The following is a 22518-nucleotide window of genomic DNA, read 5'->3' as shown; positions in this document are numbered from 1 at the left end:
GAATGAAACTCTCAGAATTTTGCAGAGTTGGAACCAAATAACAAATGAGCATTATCACGAAGAAGATAAGTGCCTTCTTCATACATAGGACAAAGCTCCCGCAAACTGCAGGACACTTCTACATCAGGAATGCCTGGCCACCTCTGAGAAACGAGGGTTTGTCAAAGCCCTTTCTCTGCCTCTTCCCTGTAAACTTTCATTGCTGCCACCTGATGACTTGTGCGCACCAGGACCCAGAGACCCCACAGAGACTGAGACAGAACTGTGTCTGAGTGTCTCCTGTGGAGGTATGGGTCAGCAGTGGACTCCTGCAGGGGCAGGGGGTCTGGGTGCAGCAGACCTGGGTATGGCATAAGCCCTCTTGGAGGACGTCACCATTAACCCCACCACCTAGCTACCAGAACTCTCCATCAGAGGGCAGACAGACTGAAAACAACAATCACAGAAAACTAACCAATCTGATCACACAGACCACAGCCATGTCTAACTCAATGAAACTATGAGCCATGCCGTGCAGGGCCACCCAAGATGGGTGGCTCATAGAGGAGAGTTCTGACAAAACATGGTCCACTGGAGAAGGGAATGGCAAACCACTTCAGTATTCTTGCCTTGAGAACCCCATGAACAGTATGAAAAGGCAAAATGATAGGATACTGAAAGAGGAACTCCCCAGGTCAGTAGGTGCCCAATATGCTACTGGAGATCAGTGGAGAAATAACTCCAGAAAGAATGAAGAGACGGAGCCAAAGCAAAAACAACACAGAGTTGTGGATGTGACTGGCGATGGAAGTAAAGTCTGATGCTGTAAAGAGCAATACTGGATAGGAACCTGGAATGTTAGGTCCATGAATCAAGGCAAATTGGAGGTGTCAAACAGGAGATGGCAAGAGTGAACACTGACATTTTAGGAATCAGGAAACTGAAATGGACTGGAATGGGTGAATTTAACTCAGATGATGAATATGTCTACTACTGTGGGCAAGAAGCCCTTAGAAGAAATGGCATAGCCATCATAGTCAACAAAAGTTGGAAATGTAGTACTTGGATACAATCTCAAAAGTGAAAGAATGAACTCTGTCTATTTCCAAGGCATACCATTCAATATCATGCTCATCGAAGTCTATGCCCCAACCAGTAATGCTGAAGAAGCTGAAATTGAACAGTTCTATGAAGACTTACAAGACCTTCTAGAACTAACACCCCAAAAGATGTCCTTTTCATTATAGGAGACTGGAATGCAAAAGTAGGAAGTTAAGAAATACTTGGAGTAACAGGCAAATTTGGCCTTGGATACAGAATGAAGCAGGGCAAAGGTTAACAGAGTTTTGCCAAGAGAATGCACTGATCATAGCAAATACCTTCTTCCAATAACACAAGAGAAGATTCTACACATCGACATCACCAGATGGTCAATACCAAAATCAGACTGATTATATTCTCTGCAGCCAAAGATGGAGAAATTCTATACAGTCAGCAAAAACAAGACCGGGAGCTGACTATGGCACAGACCATGAACTCCTTATTGCCAAATTCATACTTACATTGAAGAAAGTACGGAAACCCACTAGAACATTCAGGTATGCCCAAAATCAAATCCCTTATGATCACAGAGTGGAAGTGAGAAAGAGATTCAAGGGATTAGATCTTATAGACAGAGTGCCTGAAGAACTATGGATGGAGGTTCCTGACATTGTACAGGAGGCAAGGATCAAGATCATACCCAAGGAACAGAAATGCAAAAAGGCAAAATGGTTGTCTGATGAGGCCTTACAAATAGCTGTGAGTAGAAGAGAACTGAAAGGCAAAGGAAAAAAAGGAAAGATACATTCATTTGAATGCAGAGTTCCAAAGAATAGCAAGGAGAGATAAGAAAGCCTTCCTCAGTGATCAATGCAAAGAAATAGAGGAAAACAATAGAATGGGAAAGACTAGAGATCTCTTCAAGAAAATTAGAGATACCAAGGGAATATTTCATGCAAAGATTGGCACAATAAAGGACAGAAATGGTATGGACCTAAGAGAAGCAGAAGATATTAAGAGGTGGCAAGGATACACAGAAGAACTGTACAAAAAAGATCTTCACCCTCCAGATAATCACAATGGTGTGATCACTCACCTAGAGTCAGACATCCTGGAATGTGAAGTCAAGTGGGCCTTAGGAAGTATCACTATGAACAAAGCTAGTGGAGGTGATGGATTCCAGTTGAGCTATTTTGAATCCTAAAAGATGATGCTGTCAAAGTGCTGCACTCAATATGCCAGCAAATGTGGAAAACTCAGCAGTGGCCACTGGACTGGAAAAGGTCAGTTTTCATTCCAATCACAAAGATAGGCCATGCCAAAGAATGCTCAAACTACCACACAATTGGACTCATTCACATGCTAGTAAAGTAATGCTCAAAATTCTCCAAGCCAGGCTTCAACAGTACATGAACCATGAACTCCCAGATGTTGAAGCTGGATTTAGAAAAGGCAGAGGAACCAGACATCAAATTGCCAACATCTGTTGGATCACAGAAAAAGCAAGAGAGTTCCAGAAAAACATTTCTGCTTTATTGACTATGCCAAAGCCTTTCACTATGTGGACCACAACAAACTCTGGAAAATTCTTAAATAGGTGGGAAAACCAGACCACCTGACCTGCCTCTTGAGAAATCTGTATGCAGGTCAGGAAGCAACAGTTAGAACTGGACATGGAACAACAGACTGGTTCCAAATAGGAAAAGGAGTACATCAAGGATGTATACTGCCACCCTGCTTATTTAACTTATATGCAGAGTACACCATGAGAAACACTGGGCTGAATGAAGCACAACCTGGAAATACCAATTACCTCAGATACACATATGACACCACCCTTATGGCAGAAAGCAAAGAAGAACTAAAGAACCTCTTGAGGAAAGTGAAAGAGGAGAGTGAAAAAGTTGGCTTAAAGTTCAACATTCAGAAAACTAAGATCATGGCATCTGGTTCCATCACTTCATGGCAAATAGATGGAGAAACTGTAGAAACAGTGACAAACTTTATTTTGGGGGCTCCAAAATAACTGCAGATGGTGACTACAGCCATGAAATTAAAAGATGCTTACTCCTGGGAAGAAAAGTTATGATCAACCTAGACAGCATATTAAAAATCAGGGACATTACTTTGCCAACAAAGGTCCATATAGTCAAAACTATGGTTTTTCCAGTAGTCATGTATGGATGTGAGAGTTGGACCATAAAGAAAGCTGAGCACCAAAGAACTGATGCTTTTGACCTGTGGTGTTGGAGAAGACTCTTGAGAGTCCCTTGGACTGCAAGGAGATCCAACCAGTCAATCCTAAAGGAAATCAACCCTGAATATTCATTGGAAGGACTGATGCTGAAGCTGATACTCCAGTACTTAGGCCACCTGATGAAAAGAACTGACTCATTGGAAAAGACCCTGATGCTCGGAAAGATTGAACGCAGGAGGAGAAGGGGACCACAGAGGACGGGATGGTTGGATGGCATCACTGACTCAAAGGACATGAGTTTGAGTAAACTCTGGGTGTTGGTGATGGACAGGGAGTCCTGGCATGCTTTATTCCAAGGTGCTGCAAAGAGTCAGACCCAACTGAGTGACTGAACTGAACTGAACTGAACTGATGACTTATCATCATTCAAAACACATATGTTCCTGGGAGGCTGAAAATATGGGAAACATGTTGGGATATACATGGGAAACACTTAGTGTAGACCCAAACATTATGAGTGAAAGAGTCTATAGCTGATCCACCCACATTTTTTCATTCAAATCTAGTGCTTTCTCCAGAAGACCCCAGGATCACTACAGTAGGACAGAATTCACACCTCAGAGTTTTCCCAAATATGTTTCTTCTTCAACATTTCCTCTGAGGCCTATTTTATAACTCTTCAAGTAATAGCTGTAAAGAATTAGTGTGACTATTTGTTTGGAGGTGGAGAATAAAGAGGTGCAACTGGGGGGACCAGTCCAATAACTAACTTCCCCATCTACAAATCTGAGTAAGAGTTCCCTAGAAGTCTGGAGAGGCAGGTAGGGAGGAAGGGAGAGAGAGAGAAGAAGGAAGAAAAGAAAAAAAAATGTTCAGAAGGTTATGGGATCCCTGGCCATTTTGTCCACAATTAAGGCAAGGAGGCATAGAGCTCTTAGCCTTTGAACCCTGAAACTGCAGCCATATGACCAGCTATGAAGAGGAAATCCCAGGTGAACTTCAGACTAATATTGCTCATACTCCCAGGGCAGAGCAGTGATGAACTACAATTTAGTAGAATATTCCCAATAGGTTCAAAATAAAGCTCTTTTAAGTCTCAAGTTTTGAGTTTCAAGTGGTTGTCTTAAAATGTGAAGATGCAGCTCTTTTTTCAACACAGTTCAGTAAGAGAACGCCATCCATGTGTCATCCCCAATCCATGTACAGTTCTCTTTCCCTATGCTGAGTGAGTGATAGTCACTCAGTCATGTCCGACTCTTTATGACCCCACAGACTGTAGCCTGAAAGGCTCCTCTGTCCTGTCCTCTGGAATTTTTCAGACAAGAATCTTGGAATGGGTTGCCATTTCCTTCTCCATTCCCTATGGTAGGCTGCTTCAAATGAATGTGAGGAGAACTTGATCGCCAGCATACACAGAGGGCAAAGACTCCAGAGTCAGACATCTGTGAGATCTTATGAACTGAGGAAGACCAGAGCAGGGAACTTAGTCATGTCAGAAGTTTCTCTGCAAAGACAGTACTTGCTTTCAGCTGACCCACTGCCTAAGTGAATAGATCACTCTCAGGGAAGAGGAAAAGGTAAACTTACTCAGGGACCCCAGGAATGCAATTAGTTTAAGCCTACATACCAATTTCACTAAGCCCACTTCAGTCCTATAGAGTGAGAATAATATGCAATTTTCTTGGATTAATTACATGTACATATTAGGTATACTGCTCTTACCCCATGCAAGTGAAGACTTGAATCTAAAAGATTTATTTACTCACAGTGTCTCACTCTTGGCTTAGATCTAATCTCTTTATTTCCTTAAATCCTTACCAAGGGCAGAGACAAGACTTGCTATTTATCATTTTAGTATCAAACAACACTCAGTGACATTTGTGTCAATACTATTGAAACAAAATCTAACCTAGCTTTAGTGTTTATGGACATACGAAATATGAAAGAAAACATAGAGAATATAAGTGGACAGAAAGAAAGTGTCTTCCCAACCCAAAGCAACCTACATTCACAAATGTAATGTAGATGAATTGTTGTGTGTTTAGTTGCTGAGTCATGTCCGACTGATTTGTGACCCTATGGACTGTAGCCTCTGAGGCTCCTCTGTCCATGCAATTCTTGAGGTAAGAATGCTGGAGTGGGTTGCCATTTCCTTCTCCAGGGGATCCTCCCAACTCAGGGATCGAACCCAGATCTCCTGCATTGGCAGGTGGATTATTTACCACTGAGCCACCAAGGAAGCCCCTAATGCAGATGAATTACCTTTTGAAAATAAAAACTTCAGTTTAGTAAGGAAATTAAGTGTGTATTAAAAGTGAGAAAGTCATGGCACAAAGTCCCTTTAAGAATAGCAGTGATGACAAACCAGATGAAAAAGGCAAAGAGGCTACTTCTGGAATTGCCTAGGCCTGATACAGATCATATGCCTGCCATCATGTAACACTGTGGCTAGGGATGGAGCTATGAGACTAGAGAGAAACCATTTTGTATCATCACAAGTTAATTGTCAAGATGCTGGCTCCAGGTGAAATAGAGGTAAGCTAACAATTCACCAGTTCCTGGCTAAGATTTCTCACATGAGCCTATTTGTGACTATACCTTGAGCCGGGAGAAATATCAATAACCTCAGATACGCAGATGACACCACCCTCATGGCAGAAAGTGAAGAAGAACTAAAGAGCCTCTTGAGGAAAGTGAAAGAGGAGAGTGAAAAAGTTGGCTTAAAGCTCAACATTCAAAAAACAAAGATCATGGCATCCGGTCCCATCACTTCATGGGGAATAGATGGAGAAACAGTGGAAACAGTGAAAGACTTTATTTTGGGGGGCTCCAAAATCACTGCAGATGGTGACTGCAGCCATGAAATTAAAAGACGCTTACTCCTTGGAAGAAAAGTTATGACCAACCTAGACAGCATATTAAAAAGCAGAGACACTACTTTGCCAAGAAAGGTCCATCTACTCAAAGCTATGGTTTTTCCATTTGTCATGTATGGATGTGAGAGTTTGACTATAAAGAAAGCTGAGTCCCAAAGAATTGATGCTTTTGAACTGTGGTGTTGGAGAAGACTCTTGAGAGTCCCTTGGACTGCGAGGAGATCCAACCAGTCAATCCTAAAGGAAATCAACCCTGAATGTTCATTGGAAGGACTGATGTTGAAGCTGAAATTCCAACACTTTGGCCACCTGATGTGAAGAGCTGAGTCATTTGAAAAGACCCTGATGCTGCTGGGAAATATTGAAGGCAGGAGGAGAAAGGGATGACAGAGGATGAGATGGTTGGATGGCATCACCGACTCAGTGGGCATGAGTTTGAGTAAACTCCAGGAGTTGGTGATGGACAGGGAGGCCTAGAATGCTGCAGTCCGTGGGGTTGCAAAGAGGCGGACATGACTGAGTGACTGAACTTACTTACCTTGCTATATCTTTCTGTGAAAGTATTAACCTGTGTGCGTGCTAAGTCGCTTCAGTCATGTCCAACTCTTTGTGACACTATGGAATGTAGCCTACCAGGTTCCTCTGTTCTTAGAGTTCTCAAGGCAACAATACTGTAGTGGGTTTCCATTCCCTTCTCCATGGGATCTTCCCAACCCAGGGATCAAGCCCACATCTCCTCCAGCTCCTGCATTGCTGGCGTATTCCTTACCACTGAGCTACCAGGGGAAGCTCAAAAGTATTAACCTAAGCCCAAAAGTATTAACCTAAGTTTTAACCTAAGCCTAGGCAAAGCAAAATATGACTCTAGAAACCATACATAGTTGTAGAAATTTAAACATATGAACATGTACAGATGAATGAAAGCAGCTGTCTTTATTTCAAATACAGACATGATTAGGGGTGAACCATGAATTTGCACATTGGTCTTCCCTGCTTCTGAATTTGTCCCTAGGATCTGCAAATAAATAAATGAAGAGAATGCATAAGTTTGGAAGAGAACACGAATCTTAAGGCCACAGAACTCCTTTCTAGACAATTTTTTTTTTTAAATATAGAGAAAAGATAAAGCTTCTTCAATCTAGGTAATAATAAATAAATTTTCGGTCACAACTTTTCATTAGGGAGTTTGGTGAGAGGCTCCCAAAACTTCTGGCCAAAAAAAAAAAAAAAAAATTTAAATCTTAAAACATGAGTCTTATGAGACACAGGAGGCCTAAGAGGCAGCAATGTCTAAGTCACAATGGATAAGGAAGTAATTCAAATAGAAAACGAATAGAATATGTTATTTTGTGTAGATAATAGCAAAACTTTTTGCAGCAATTACTCTCTTCCTCAGGACACGAAACTGCTGTCTCTTCAGATGTGGGCAAACAATATGCTTCCATGCTGTAGAAGGAGCCTACCAAAGGTCCCAACCAAAGTAAAAAAGAAAAAAAAGAAAATGATGAAAACATCACCTCAGGCTTTGTTAAAACTTTCAAAGTCCTAGTGGAATAGAACAGCTGAGAGGCTCGGGTTTGTATAGATGTCCAGTTACAATGGATGTGTTCAATAATGCTGGCACTCTGTATTGTGATTCAGAGTTTGCTGTATTAATTCAAAGGTCCCGATGATCAGAGACAAAACTCCAGCACTAAAATAGCTCAAGGTAAGAGTTACAAGAGCAATGTGTTACCTCCTCAAAAGTGATCTGCAATCAGTGAGGCAGAAAGGGAAAGTTAAAGTGAGTTCCAGTTCCTGAGAGCTCAAGTAGTTAGCTATTTCTGCTGCTGCTAAGTTGCTTCAGTCGTGTCCGACTCTGTGCGACCCCATAGACGGCAGCCCACCAGGCTCCCCCGTCCCTGAGATTCTCCAGGCAAGAACACTGGAGTGGGTTGCCATTTCCTTCTCCAATGCATGAAAGTGAAAAGTGAAAGTGAAGTCGCTCAGTCGTGTCTGACTCTTAGCAACCCCATGGACTGCAGCCCACCAGGCTCCTCCGCCCATGGGATTTTCCAGGCAAGAGTACTGGAGTGGGTTGCAATTGGCTTCTCCATAGCTATTTCTAAGTAACAGCAATAACATAACCTCGAAACGGGTGATGTATAAATCAGAAAAGCTTCCTGCATTGTATTCATATATATTCACTTAGCTTACCTTTCATAACCCCATAAGCAAAATAATCTATGACCAAAGTGGGCCATTTTTGTGAAAAACAATGAAAGGGATTGTGGCAATGATTATGAAGTGGTTAAATGCTATTAAAATTGATCACATGAACCTAATCAAGAAAACATAGCTATTGAGAAGTGTCCCCTCTTGGCCTACCTAATTCCCATACATCTGAAGCAGACATAACAAACTGCCTACCAAACATTCATATCTATTTTTTATACTTAGAAATGGGGCTTCCCTCATAGCTCAGTCAGTAAAGAACCTGTCTGCAATGCAGGAGACCCTGGTTTGATTCCTGGGTTGGAAGATCCCTGGGAGAAGGGAATGGCAACCCACTCCAGTATTCTTGCCTGGAGAATCCCCTGGGCAGAGGAGCCTGGCAGGCTACAGTCCATGGGGTCACAGAGTCAGACACAACTTAGCAACTAAACCACCACCATACTTGGAAACAGAACCCCTCTCCTGTTAAGACTGGCAATGTGCCAGCTAAAAATCTACATTTTCCAGTATTCTTTGTAGATAGGGGTGGCTATGTAACTAAGAGTGAGTCAATGTTATGCAGGTAGGATATCAAAAAAACTCCTTAAAAGAGGGGAACTGACTTAGCTGGGGGACCTTTCTCCTTATTTCTCCCTGTTTTGTCCTCTCTGAAATGGAGACATAATAGGTAGAGCTATAGCATCCATCTTACTACCATGGGGCAACTCTGAGGATGGAAGTCATGTGCCTATGAATAGCAGAGTAAAAAGATATAAGGACTATGGGATATTGGAGATACTTTAGACCCACCTCACTAGACCAGAACTTCTTTTAAATAAGAAGTTCTTATTTAATTCAGGGGCTTCCATGGTGATAAGGAATAGAGATAAGGAATCTGCCTACAGTGCAGGAGATCTGAGTTCAATCCCAGGGTTGAGAAGGTTCCCTGAATAAGGAAATGGCAACCCACTCCAGTTTTTTGCCTGGAGAATCTCCTGGACAGAGGAGCCTGGTGGGCTACAGTCCATGGGGTCACAAAAAAGTCAGACACAACTTAGCAATTGAGCACGCATGCTTATTTAATTCATAATTTATTTTCCTTAGTTGAGAAAAAAGGATCTTTATTACAAGCAATCAAACACTAGTCATATCTGATCCATTATCCCTTAAGTCTCAACTTGAATGTTACTTTCTCAGGGACTCTTTCGCGGATTCCTTAGATTAAGGTAGGCCCCATCAGTTGGGTTCAGTCGCTCAGTCATGTCTGATTTTTTGTGACCCCATGGACTGCAGCATGCCAGACTTCCCTGTCCATCACCAACTCCTGGAGCTTGCTCGAACTCATGTCCATTGAGTCGGTGATGCCATCCAACCATCTCATCCTCTGTCGTCCCCTTCTCCTCCTGCCTTCAACCTTTCCCAGCATTAGGGTCTTTTCCAATGAGTCATTTCTTCGCATCAGGTGGCCAAAGTATTGGAGTTTCAGCTTCAACATCAATCCTTCCAATGAATATTCAGGACTGATTTCTTTTAGGATTGACTGGTTGCATCTCCTTACAGTCCAAGGGACTCTCAAGAGTCTTCTCCAACATCACAGTTCAAAAGCATCAGTTCTTCGGCACTCAGCTTTCTTTATAGTCCAACTCTCACATCCATACATGACAAATGGAAAACCCATAGTTTTGACTAGATGGACCTTTGTTGGCAAAGTAATGTCTTGCTTTTTAATATGCTGTCTAGGTTGGTCATAGCTTTTCTTCCAAGGAACAAGCATCTTTTAATTTCATGGCTGTAGTCACCATCTGCAGTGATTTTAGAGCCCAAGAAAATAAAGTCTGTCACTGTTTACATTGTTGCACCATCTATTTGCCATAAGTGATGGGACCAGATGCCATGATCTTAGTTTTCTGAATGTTAAGTTTTAAGCCAGCTTTTTCACTCCCCTCTTTCACTTTCATTTTGCTTTCTGCCATAAGGGTGGTGTCATTTGAATATGTGAGGTTACTGATATTTCTCCAAGCCGGGAGAAAGATAGGTCTCATACCATCTCCTTTTATAGAACTCATCATACTTGTAATTGTTTGTTTAATATATATATATATATATATATATATATATATATATATATATATATATAATGCCAGCTTGTAAACTCTAAATGAGAAAAGATTATATATGTTTTGTTCCCTCTCAGGCCAACATAGCCTTCCAGTGGCACAGCACAGAACAGGTACTCACATAACACTTTAACTGAATGAAAAAAGTAATGAAAAAGTGATAGCAACAAAATGAGAATCTTGGTCAACACACCAGATACTGTACCACTAACACAATGCCTAAACGTGGAAATAACTAGTATATTCTATCTAGTAGAAATGCTATGAAAACCTACAAAGAAAATTATGTAGCTTTGCTGAAGACTTTAAAGTAAATGAACACTTGAGAAACATAAAAGTCAAGTGTCATCTTGGCCTCTTAGTGGTTTCCTGCACACTACATACAGATCTTAAAGAGATCTGTTATGTTTTGATGTCCAGTTGAAAATAATATTTGTCATGTACCTTGGAGTTTTTAATTCTAACAATAGTTAATTGGGCCTGTACTCTGATAAGTTAACAACACAATAAGCAGAAACATCTATTTTATGAAATTAATCTATTGTTCAAATACCCACCGCAGATGCTGGCTCCTCCTGGCAAAACTAATTTAGATACCCAATGAAGAATTAATGCTTAAGTCAAATATGCTTGGGAATTACCAAATGAAAGAATTATCCTGTAAATAAGTCTTAAAGTATTTTAAGGCCTGCAAAGAGTCAGGAGATAAACATCCATCCTTTATTTCTAACTTAACAAGGTGAACAGAGTAGCAAGGGGCTCAGTGGAAAAGGAAAGGAGGGAAGGGAGAGGGAAAGAAAAGAGAGCAGGAAACACTATCTAGGCTTCAGATATTGCATCTTAGTTTTATCTGACTGACATTTTAAGGACTGAGCTTCTTTGGGTTATTTAGATACCATTTGAGCATCTAGTGAAAATTCAATAAGGGCTTACTTTGAAAAATCACAACTTCCCAAAATCCTACCTTTCCCCAGCTGTAATTCTGGGAGTTTATACTCATTTTCTAATGGACTCAAAGTTTCTGCAAGAAAAGATGGGGCTCCATCTGTAAACTATTCAAGGCTACATCAGAGACTTTTCTAGAGACTCATGAACCAATGACACCAAGCTATCCTGCAGCCGTTCCTGTGTGACAAGAAGTAAATCACAGATTACATACACTACAAACAGCTCCTTGTCTCTTTCTCACTGTCCTCATCTCTTTCTCTCAGCATCTTCTACCATTTTGGTGCCTCTCTAATGCTTTCTCTCTGTTCTCCTGTTCCCTAGCCTCCTGCTAGTCAGCAGCCCTACCTACAGCACTATGGCCTCACAGACAACAGGCAGAAGGGGTAGGATGCCAGAACTGCGATTGGCATTCAAAACACCTAAGTGGTATTATTTGACAGATGCCAAAGAAGTATACAATAAAACAGCACTTAGACCATGAAGAGGGATTCCCACATTTTTTATTTACTATGTACAGGCATTAAAGGTCCTTGTTAAAATAAGAGGATTCACTATCAAATTGAGATCATCAGATTATCTTTGGTCATATAACAAAGCCTTGGGTAAATAGTACCAGGAAAGGAGAGTTTGATAGGGTAAACAGGACTAGAAATGTCTGGAGGCAGAGATACCTCAGGAAAGGCAAGGTGGGGATAGGGTGTGGAACTTTGTTCCAAAGTTCCTGAGACAGACAGGGAGAAAAGTCAGCCCTGATCAGCATAAGTTGGCATTTTCAGGATGGCTAACAAGTTAAACAGCAGGAATTCTGTGAACTTTAATTTTAGTTTACAATAAAGAGGATGCTTGAAAAGACTGATGAACTCCAACTTTGTCCTAGACCATTTGACAGATCAGCATCAGTTAGCAAGTGCCACCCAATATTTGGTCTCTGTGACACCAAATAGTATGTGGGCCTCTACTCTCATTCACAGTCTATGCACCTGTAATTCACTTACTGGTACAACATTAAAATAGATTAAAAAGATGCCCCTTCCAGAATGCAAAGCAATTGAATTATCTTCAATGGAATATTCAGTGCTGAGCTGGTCAGAGAGACAAAGTGAAAACATATTGAAGTATAAGTGGTTGAGAATTTAATATTTATGATAGATGAGAGTGTGGCATATACAGTCATACAATCGAAGTTGCAATTTTGGCAATCACAATAGTTCCTGGAGTTTTCATTTTTGTACTGGGGCTCAATTCAATTCAATCCATAAAGAAGAGATTTCAAGATGTGTATAAGTATAAATCATTTGTGCTGATGCATGGGGAGCAAGGAAATGAAGCAGAAGGCTGCCTAGAAAATTGAGACAGAGAAATAAGAGGTGCTGACAGTGACTGAGATAAGCAGAGATTGACTAGACTGGAATGTTTGTATTTTGGTTTCTATGGTGGAGCAAATTATTTGACTAAGTGCTGGACTTCATCGAGGTGCTTAGCAACCATTTGAAAAAACTATACAAGTAAAATACAAGGTGTCACAGAAGACCACTGAACTATTCCCCCAAAGTAGGAACACTGAGATACTGCAACTCTGAGCAAAGAGGGACCATTTTCGAGAGTTTCATTCTACCATATCCACAGAATTAAGTCTCTTAGCCTATATCCATGGGACAGCTATCACACCTCTTCACTTCTGCAAGAGTTCAAACCAATTTTGACTTTGTGCAGATAAAAAACAGACCATTTCACACATTATACAGGTGGTTAAGTCACTGTGAAGACAGAACTTTTAGATGATACTTAGTAGCCCTAAATCTAATATTATTGCCAACTTGGTTTCGCTCTTTCATCCAAAATAAGGAAGTCACTGATGCATCATTAGCATGAGAAAAAAAGCCACTTTTATTCTGGTCTTAAGTTTCCAGGTATAGGTAACAATAGGTTGTGAAGATGGCAGAAATAAGGCTGGTACAGAAAGCAAGAGGGACAGGGCATGTTAGGTAAAAGAAAAATCTTCCCTTTTTGAGTGAAAATTTAATGTTGGTGGGAGAAAATGGAGCCAGCTGCTAGAGTTCTTAACAGGAACTGACACTTCTTTCAATCAAGTCCCAGGACATTTAGTTTTGTGGAACAGGCAATGCTATACATGAGTCAATGAAAAGTTTTGCAACTGTAACTTCTAAATTCTTTAAAGATTCTCAACTGCAAAAATGTCCCTGTTACTGGGTGGAGAAGCTAAGAAACAACATAAGTAATTCTCCAATCACTTCCTTCCTGTTTGAAAAATAAAGTGCTCAATAAACCAATCACTGTTTCTTGCAATGATTCAAAAAGATAGTGTGTGTCATATCATCAGCTAGGTAAGAATCACTAGAAATAGCCACTGGAAGCAAATAAGAGTGTCAGAGGGATTAATATCTATCTATTAACTACCTAGGTTGGATTATTCATTACCAACAAAAGGAAAAGTCTATCATTATCTTGATATTTCAGCATAACTTCAGCAACCATCTGGAATATTGTAATTGCAATGACACTGCTTCTGGGTAGCAAACAGCACAATCATTAATAAAAAAAAAAAATCATTTCAAATATCTTCCTGGAAGCTAATAAATTTTACAGCAGTTTCAACCTTTCCTCATTGCAACAAAGAAAAGCTTCATTCCAGACAAATTAAAAGTAAATTGATTGCTTAGGGGAATCGATTCAAATATCACTTTTCCATGTTAGAAATCTCTTTTCTTAAAACATTAGAAAGAGAGAGAATGAATGAATCTTAGATGGGGGAGAGAGATGGATGATGGAGATAGTGAGTGTGAAAGGGACAGAAGCCAGTATATGGAAAAAAAAAAAAAAAATATATATATATATATAGCTGCAAGGGAGAGTGAGAGATAACCAAAACCATTAAATCCTTGTCTGCACAACCAGGTAGATGTCAACTTAAAATGAATGCAAATATGTCACTCACTGGGGTGCAGGCCTAACATTTGTGCTGGAATTTATTAATAATAACTATGAATAATGAATACCAGAATTGAAGGGATCAAATGCCATTTTCTGTGTTTACCGTCATTATCCATCTTTCACAGACAATGCTCAATTTTATTCATTTGCTCTTTTCCTTAGAATTAGTTAGAATTATTCTTTTTCCAGTTGTCCACTTAATCATAAAGAAAGCTGAATGCCGAAGAATTGATGCTTTTGAAATGTGGTGTTGGAGTATACTCTTGAGAGTCCCTTGGACTGCAAGGAGATCCAACCAGTCCATCCTAAAGGAGATCAGTCCTGGGTGTTCATTGGAAGGCCTGATGTTGAAGCTGAAACTCCAATACTTTGGCCACCTGATGCGAAGAGCTGACTCATTTGAAAAGACCCTGATGCTGGGAAAGATTGAGGGCAGGAGGAGAAGGGGATGACGGAGGATGAGATGGTTGGATGGCATCACCCATTCAATGGATATGAGTTTGGGTAAACTCCGGGGATTGGTGATGGACAGGGAGGCCTGGCGTGCTGTGGTTCATGGGGTCGCAAAGAGTCAGACATGACTGAGCAACTGAACTGAACTGAACTGAACTCAGTTATACTAGTAGGAGAAGCCAAGCTATATTTTTCAGGGTGTTGCCTCAAAAGCGATTAGACAAATTCAGAAGCAAGGCCAAGTAATAAAGTTTTTAAGGAAGCTTGATAATTTGAAGGCACCAGACACTAGTCTTGCTGCTCATTTTAGGAAGAAAAAACCCTTTACAATTTTAGCACATAGTGGTTCCAGTATAACCTCCTGACCTTCAACTTGTCCAACTGTACTTGGAAAGAAAGAATGGCTGGTCCATCTGAAGCATCAAGAAAGTCTTGGATTCTCTCTAGAGCACAGATGTGAGGGCTTTTTCTGAGTTGGTTTGAACTCTGAATACAGGAGTAGCAGAAGGTTTTTCGGTTGAGATAACCTGAGTTCAGACATTCTGACATGGCTCTAGAAAAAAATCTATGTAAGAGCTGATGCATAGTAATCCTAAATTATAGCCACAAAAATCTATCACAGATACACATGTGTGTACACACACACATTCACCGGCACCACTATTAGTCCTCATCATCCTGAATACTCATCTCCATTCACAAGTTAAAATAATGGAGCATTACACATCAATCATATCTTAGTAAAGCTGGAAAAAAATTAAATAGAACAAATCAAAAGATTACTAAAAACCAGTCTGGTAAATTTAAATGCTCTGTCTATTTAGTACAGATCATGTATCTTTACACCCTTGGAATAATCTGTTTTTCTAAAACATTGCATCTTCTGAACTCCAGTTTTACTGCATTTGCCCCTTGTTGGTTAAAATGCCGATCTTTCATGACTGGATCTGTGAAACATGAGGCTAATGAAGGAATGCCATGCTCTGGCTAAAGAAGCCCTGAGGAGTCTAGTTCTAGTACAGAAAACAAGAGAGCACTGGGAGTAGAGAATTTGACGCTTCATTCAAACCTACATGATTTCTATCATCTGAGATGCCAATTTGGCAATTACAGAGAGGGAGGGGACAGACTTGTTTAATATAAGGTGTTGGACTATAGCATAAAAATATTCTAAGAGTAAATGGAAATTATTAATTAAAGAAAAAAGCCTTCTTTGGCCCCAGAGCTTTCTTATCCCCTTAATTCCACTTTGCAATCTCTTTTCCTTTACTTCTATCAGTTAGTGAACAGCAAATAATCTATCTTTTTATTAAAACTTCAGATAAAATAGTCAGTTTTAGCAAAATGCAAATGGTGACTAGCTGAAGAGCTAAGGGTCATCATCTGCTCACATATTAAGACATGACACAACTCCTTTAACTATCCTAATGGTCCTGGACTGGGGACAGGGGGTAGAAAAGGGTTGGAAAGGAAAAAAGAATGGGGCAGATGCAAAATTATATTTTCAAACCTCCTGCTGGCATTCAACAAGCTCTTTGCTGTTCTTAATCACACACATATACACATGCAACACAGAACTGTAATGCTGACATAGCTTCCTGGATGAGATACTTATAGGACAGTAACAAACAAAGACATTGACCCATGGTTTTATTCTCCTGGGGAATCTTTGTGCCCCCACTTCTTCCAGAGTTTATGCAAACTGAAAAGTTTATACGTTTAACACCCTGTTATCCATTCCAATATGGGAGGTCAGCGGTATTTCAACAAAGAAACCACTCATGAGTAATGATTTCATGGAGACAAGAGTTTTTATGGAGACAAGAGTAGGAAAACAAACTGTTTGAAATGAGTTTAATTCCTTGTGTGACGGCTAATAAAAAGAAACATCCGAACACAATGCTTGAGAAGCATTTTTGTACTGTTCAACAGACTGAAAATAATAGCTTTTTTTCTGGTCTGCATTACCATTAATAACAGCCTTCCCTTCTGGTCATCTGTGTTTACAGAGGGAATAAAGATTCATACAAGAGCTCGCCTTTCTTCTGTACCACCCAACTAGACACAGACTGTCCAGATGAATTTTTTAAACACAAACCAACTTCCATTTTCAAAAGTAAAACTAATTAGGGTACCTAAGTGTTTCAGAAATTATTTAGGAAGTGTGAGGAAGCAAGAGAATTGTCAAGATAGCTCTCAGAAAGGTTGTTTGTGGAGAGTACAAAAAAACGTTGACATCTCGCCTTTGTTTAAGAAAGTGCTTGAACGCTCCTGAGAGGAAATTTTTCATCTGTTCTATTTGCTTTCTTCTGACCACACCCCAAAAAATATCTAAGGCAGGGGAACAGTAGACTGATTATGTACCAGATAGAATATTCCACGAACTGCAGGTTTTCAGCTCCCCCAGTGTATTTAAGATGGAATTGTCTTCACAAAATTTCAACATATTCACAGGCATTGTATACCGGAAGGTTCCCCTGGAGTTCAATGGACCTTTTATTCACACCTGTAAATAATAAGTGCTCTCATGAATTAATTCTCATTTCTCTTTTCTCATCTCATTTCCCTTGTCTCCATTCCATAGTATTCAACTCATTTCTGCCCTGCCCAAAACATCCTCTTGTCTTACCATTCTGCTCAGACCTTGTTTCTCTTCATTTAGCTTTGTAGCCTTTCCTCATTGCATCAAATCTTTCTGCCTAGAAATTCACACCTCCAGGGAAGCTACAGGGAGGCAATCAAAAACAATAGCAATGGCCAAGTCTCTGACAGAAAATCCACCAATATGATAAAAGGCCTGTTCCCTTGGACATTTCTCACTTCCCACCAAGGAAACTTCAGAGTAAGCCTGATAGTTCTGTGGGAGCCCCTCTGAATATTAGAAACAGCTGTGTCTGGAATTTCCTTAGCCCAGTATGTCCACCAGCACCCCTTACAAGAAACACTTGAGGACAGGAATATTTGTACAACTACATAGTCTGCACACCGTATAATAGAGCCCACATTTTCCTATTAGGAGAGTTAATAGTTAACATTTATTATAAAATAAAATTTTAAGACTTATGATTTCCTCAAATTCTAAAAAAGTTGCCATGAATTTTATGTCTGCCAAAAAATATCAAAAGGGTATTCAGTAAAACACACAACTATTTGCTCACTGGAAACTCAGTCTAATTTAACACTGGCCCTCTCCTGTCCTTCATGTTAATATCACTGGGCCATCAGCCAAGGCCTAGAAAAGTAGTAAGCTTCATCTTGGTGAATTGGAATCTCTGTGTCAGATACAGTCAGCCTGACTAATGGGAACCACTGCTTGCCAAAATCTATAGCCTCACTGTTCCACCTATCAGATATGCTTAGAAGTCCCATGGCACAAGCCCAGCAGTCTACAGATCCCAATAAACTATCAATAGCTTAAGTGTAAGTGATTGTAGATGAAGTACAAGCCAAATGTGTTTCCTTTTTAGTTGCAGGAATTCCAGTGCTATTATGGCACCCATAATGCTCATACCTAATGATTCAGACAAGCATCCAGGAGCTAAGTGTTATGGGATGCTCTCCACATGCTACAATTACAGCATTCAGCATTGCACTAATAGGGATCCTAGGCTCGAGTTCCAAGGGCACCACACATGCACAGTATTGACAGGATTGCCCTCCCCCCTGGTTAAATATGATGGAAGATGTAAGGGTTCTCATATGCCCTGCTGCTAGTCTGGAGGCCTGTTTCTCCCTCTTCAGACTCCCACAGCTAGTGAACAAAGAAATGAATGTGTATACATTATAGGCTATAACTCTCCAGTGAGTCTAGGTTTCCTGACACCCCAATATTGCATCAAATGGTAATTTATTGAATTTTCCTCCCCTTTCTATTCTTGAACACTTCCCTTATGATTCAAACTCAGTGCTCTATTAAAATAGCTTTTCTTCTCAAACCAAAGGCTCCCATCCTACAAACAAATATTCTACCTCAGAAATATTATTTTGAAGTGAGCTGCTCAGGAAAATCATTTTTCAATAGCCAGTTGTGTCAGGAGTGAATCTGACTGAGTTATCTCTGAATGCAACAGCATCCCAGTGCGTTTCAAAGGTAGTACTTTATTTTCTTTCTTGATCAGGATCATATCCTGATATTCACATCCAGAGGAAAGCCAACTGCCATTGTGCTATCACTGGCCCTCCCCCAAGAATAATCAGGAGAATCCAAGGCATGGAAACCTGCTGTCTCTTCAGAAAGTCCATACATTGGGTTTCAGGAATATGCATGTCCGTGTGCCTCTTCAAAGGGACAGAATAATTACTAGATCCCAGACTCTACTGAACTGAACAGAGTCAACTTTGAACATAACTGTGGGTGGAGGGTGGAGATGGAAAAATTGGATAATCCATAATATTTGTATTTGTATCACTTCCCTTCACTGATCATATATTAAAAGTCTTTAGCATTATTGACCTAGCCATTATTTAAACAAATCTCAGGAATAAAGCAGTCCAGATATCACAACAAATCAGTCCCTTCCAAAGGCAATATTGCTCTGCTCTTGTTTCCAGTGAACATGGAGAGAATCAAACTGAATATAAATGTAGCTACAATTTCATCAGGCATTTTCTTTTCACTGTCATATTTAACCTTTCGGGGGTCCTTATTTTGTCCCCTGATTTCCATTCCTTTGTTTTCTAGCATCATAACTGGAGCATATTTGAGGATGTGGCTTTAGATTTTCCCAACTTTTGCCTAGTTTTCACCCCCTACTGATAAAAAGGTATGACAGTATAATTAACACCAGCTGTCCCATCTTCACTTCTGACTCTGCTGCTGCTGCTAAGTCGCTTCAGTTGTGTACGACTCTGTGCGACTCCAGAGACGGCAGCCCACCAGGCTCCACCGTCCCTGGGATTCTCCAGGCAAGAACACTGGAGTGGGTTGCCATTGTCTTCTCTGCTTCTGACTCTAGGAGTTAAGAAAGCCAATCTCATGGGGTGTGGACTAAAGTGGGTGGAAGAATGTCAGACTCCACCCCAGCCACAGTGGGCCTCTCCCAAATTGCAAGCCTCCTCCATTAGACAATACCTAAGTTCTTCCATCATGTTTACACAGCTGGAACTGTGCAGACCCTGAAAATCATGCAAAGCACAGATCACTGAAGACTCTTCCTTGCTTCATTCTGGATTTAATCCTGTTTATCTAAGGAAGAATACATGAATGTATTAAATTCCTAGCACTGGGGTAAAGGCTACCAGGAAAGATAGCTCCCCTTTCCAGAAGCAGCCCACAGGTGTGAGGGTTTATGTCTGCTTGTAAGTAAGCAACAGCCAATACAAGTTTAGTCCAGAAGGAAAAGCAGTAATACAGGAAACACAACCATTAACGTCAGAAGATAATTTATTGTGTGACTGCTTTGAAAACTACCTCTAGTGAAGAGACTGGCACTGCCTTAGTGAGGCAGGGTTTCTAGCCATCAGCCCTTGAGCATATGGTTGAGCCTGCTCTCACCTTCACAGAGCCTCTGCCATGAGTTTGTCATGTTCCTGCTGGTCAACACCGAGGAAAACCCTCCATACAGCTCCATCAGCTCCAAAAGTAGAGAACTGATAGAGTGTATGTTTGGTCCTAGGAACTTGACAGCCGTTCCTCCTGAGGACCTAAAGCCATAGGGACTTGTGAAGAAAAATTTTAGCACAGCTAATTTTGGCGATGCAGAAAAGCAAAAGTATACTGTTCTGATGCAGCACTATGTCCAAAGGCAAGCTTCTCTCCAGACAGAATGAGGTGTATGTACACTGCTATATTTAACCAACAAGGATAACCAACAAGGACCTACTGTATAGCACATGGAACTCTGCTCAATGTTATATGCCAGCCTGGATGGGAGGGGGGTTTGGGGTAGAATTGATACATGCATATGTATGATGGAGTCCCTTTGCTGTTCATCTGAAACTATCACAGCATTGTTAATTGGCTATACTCCAGTACAAAATAATAAGTTTTTTGTTTTTAAAAGAATGAGGTTTATGTAAATCAGACCTACTGGAGTAATCTGCAATCTGCTCCTTGCCAAAAGGAAGCTTACCACCCTGCAGTGCATCTGAAACCAGCTTCTCTCAGTGAACTGTGTGTTTGAAAAAGGTACCATCTCTCTCTCCCAGAGGCAGTGTAGTATAGAGTGTACACTGTAGGCTCTGGAACAAGACTGCCTGGTTCAAGTCTCAGCTCCACTACTTAATAGCCTTATTGGGAAATTACTTAAAATTATTCTCTGTGTCTTGGCTTTTTCCTTCGATCTATAAGATAGGAATAATACCACTGGCCTCCTGGGCTTGTTGGGCTAGTTAAAAGTATGTATGTGCATGCTAGGTCACTTCAGTCATGTCTGACTCTTTGCAACCTCATGGACTGTAGCCTGCCAGGCTCCTCTGTCCATGGGATTCTCCAGGCAAGAATACTAGAGTGGGTTGCCATGCCCTCCTCCAGGGAATCTTCCCAACCCAGGGGAACCCAAGTCTCTTAGGTCTCCTGCATTGGCAGGTGGGTTCTTTACTAGGGCTACCTGGGAAGCCCCAGTTAATAGTATAAATGCACGTAAACCAAGCTAAAGAGTACCTGGGACAAAGGAAGAACTCAATACATATTTAGCTAAGGATGCTCTAACTCTTTTGGGATATAAAGGAAGGGATGCTGGGAAAGATCTCATGCTAAAGACTCATCAGGCTACCTGAGTGGCCCAAATGCCACCATTAATTATTCCCTTATATTATCATCCCATCAAGATATCAAATGCTTGGAAAGAGAGATCAATGCGTTTAGCAGATATTTTTGAATAATTAGGACCTTGGGGAAATGGAACATGGAACAGATAAGTTTATATGTGAGAAGCAGGGAACAAAGAAAACCCGAGAATGCAGGACCCTGAGTAGTAGGGCTAACAGTGACAGAAATTAACAAAACCCAAGGGGAGTATTAGATGCCAGTGCTCCCAAATGGAGGGGAAGGGGCAGACAGATAGATATAGTCACAAAATAGACACAATTTTGCCAAAGGCTCACCCTTACACACTCCTTCTGAGAATGTGAGGAATGCTCTTTCCCTCTATGCTTTTTTTCTTTCTTTATTTCTAGGCACAAACTAATTCTGACTCTCTGCTGCAGTAGATTTCATCACTTAAGTGAGGGGGCAGAGGACACATGCAGAATGCATTCAAATTAAAAAAAATAGATCTCAGAAAGGAAATATTGACAAGATGCTTAATATGCTAAGTCAATTCAGTTCAGTTCAGTCACTGAGTGACCCAATGGACTGCAGCATGCCAGGCCTCCCTGTCCATCACCAATTCCTGGAGTTTACTCAAACTCATGCCCATTAAGTCAGTGATGCCATCCAACCATCTCATCCTCTGTCGTCCCTTGCTCCTCCTGCCTTCAATCTTTCCCAGCATCAGGGTCTTTTCAAATGACTCAGCTCTTCACATCAGGTGGCCAAAGTATTGGAGTTTCAGCTTCAACATCAGTCATTTCAATGAATATTCAGGACTGATGTCTTTAGGACTGACTGGTTGGATCTCCTTGCAGTCCAAGGGACTCTCAAGAATCTTCTCCAACACCACAGCTCAAAAGCATCAATTCTTCGGCACTCAGCTTTCTTTATAGTCCAACTCTCACATCCATAAGTGACTACTGGAAAAACCATAGCCTTGACTAGATGGATCTTTGTTGACAATGTAATGTCTCTGCTTTTTAATATGTTGTCTGGTTGGTCATAACTTTT

The 22518-nt window shown here is 40.7% G+C and overlaps 1 protein-coding gene across 2 annotated transcripts in view; it reads right to left on the bottom strand.

Moving 5' to 3' along the window:
* PCDH19 (protocadherin 19) overlaps positions 1 to 22518 on the bottom strand; it is a 133784-nt gene that overhangs the window by 7709 nt on the left and 103557 nt on the right. The window lies entirely within an intron of this gene.

Source organism: Bos grunniens, chromosome X, assembly GCF_055505025.1.
Source record: "Bos grunniens cultivar Pamir isolate PY7600 chromosome X, Bosgru_T2T1.0, whole genome shotgun sequence".
Classification (NCBI taxonomy): domain Eukaryota; kingdom Metazoa; phylum Chordata; class Mammalia; order Artiodactyla; family Bovidae; genus Bos; species Bos grunniens.
This window is presented reverse-complemented; position numbering and strand designations above follow the sequence as displayed.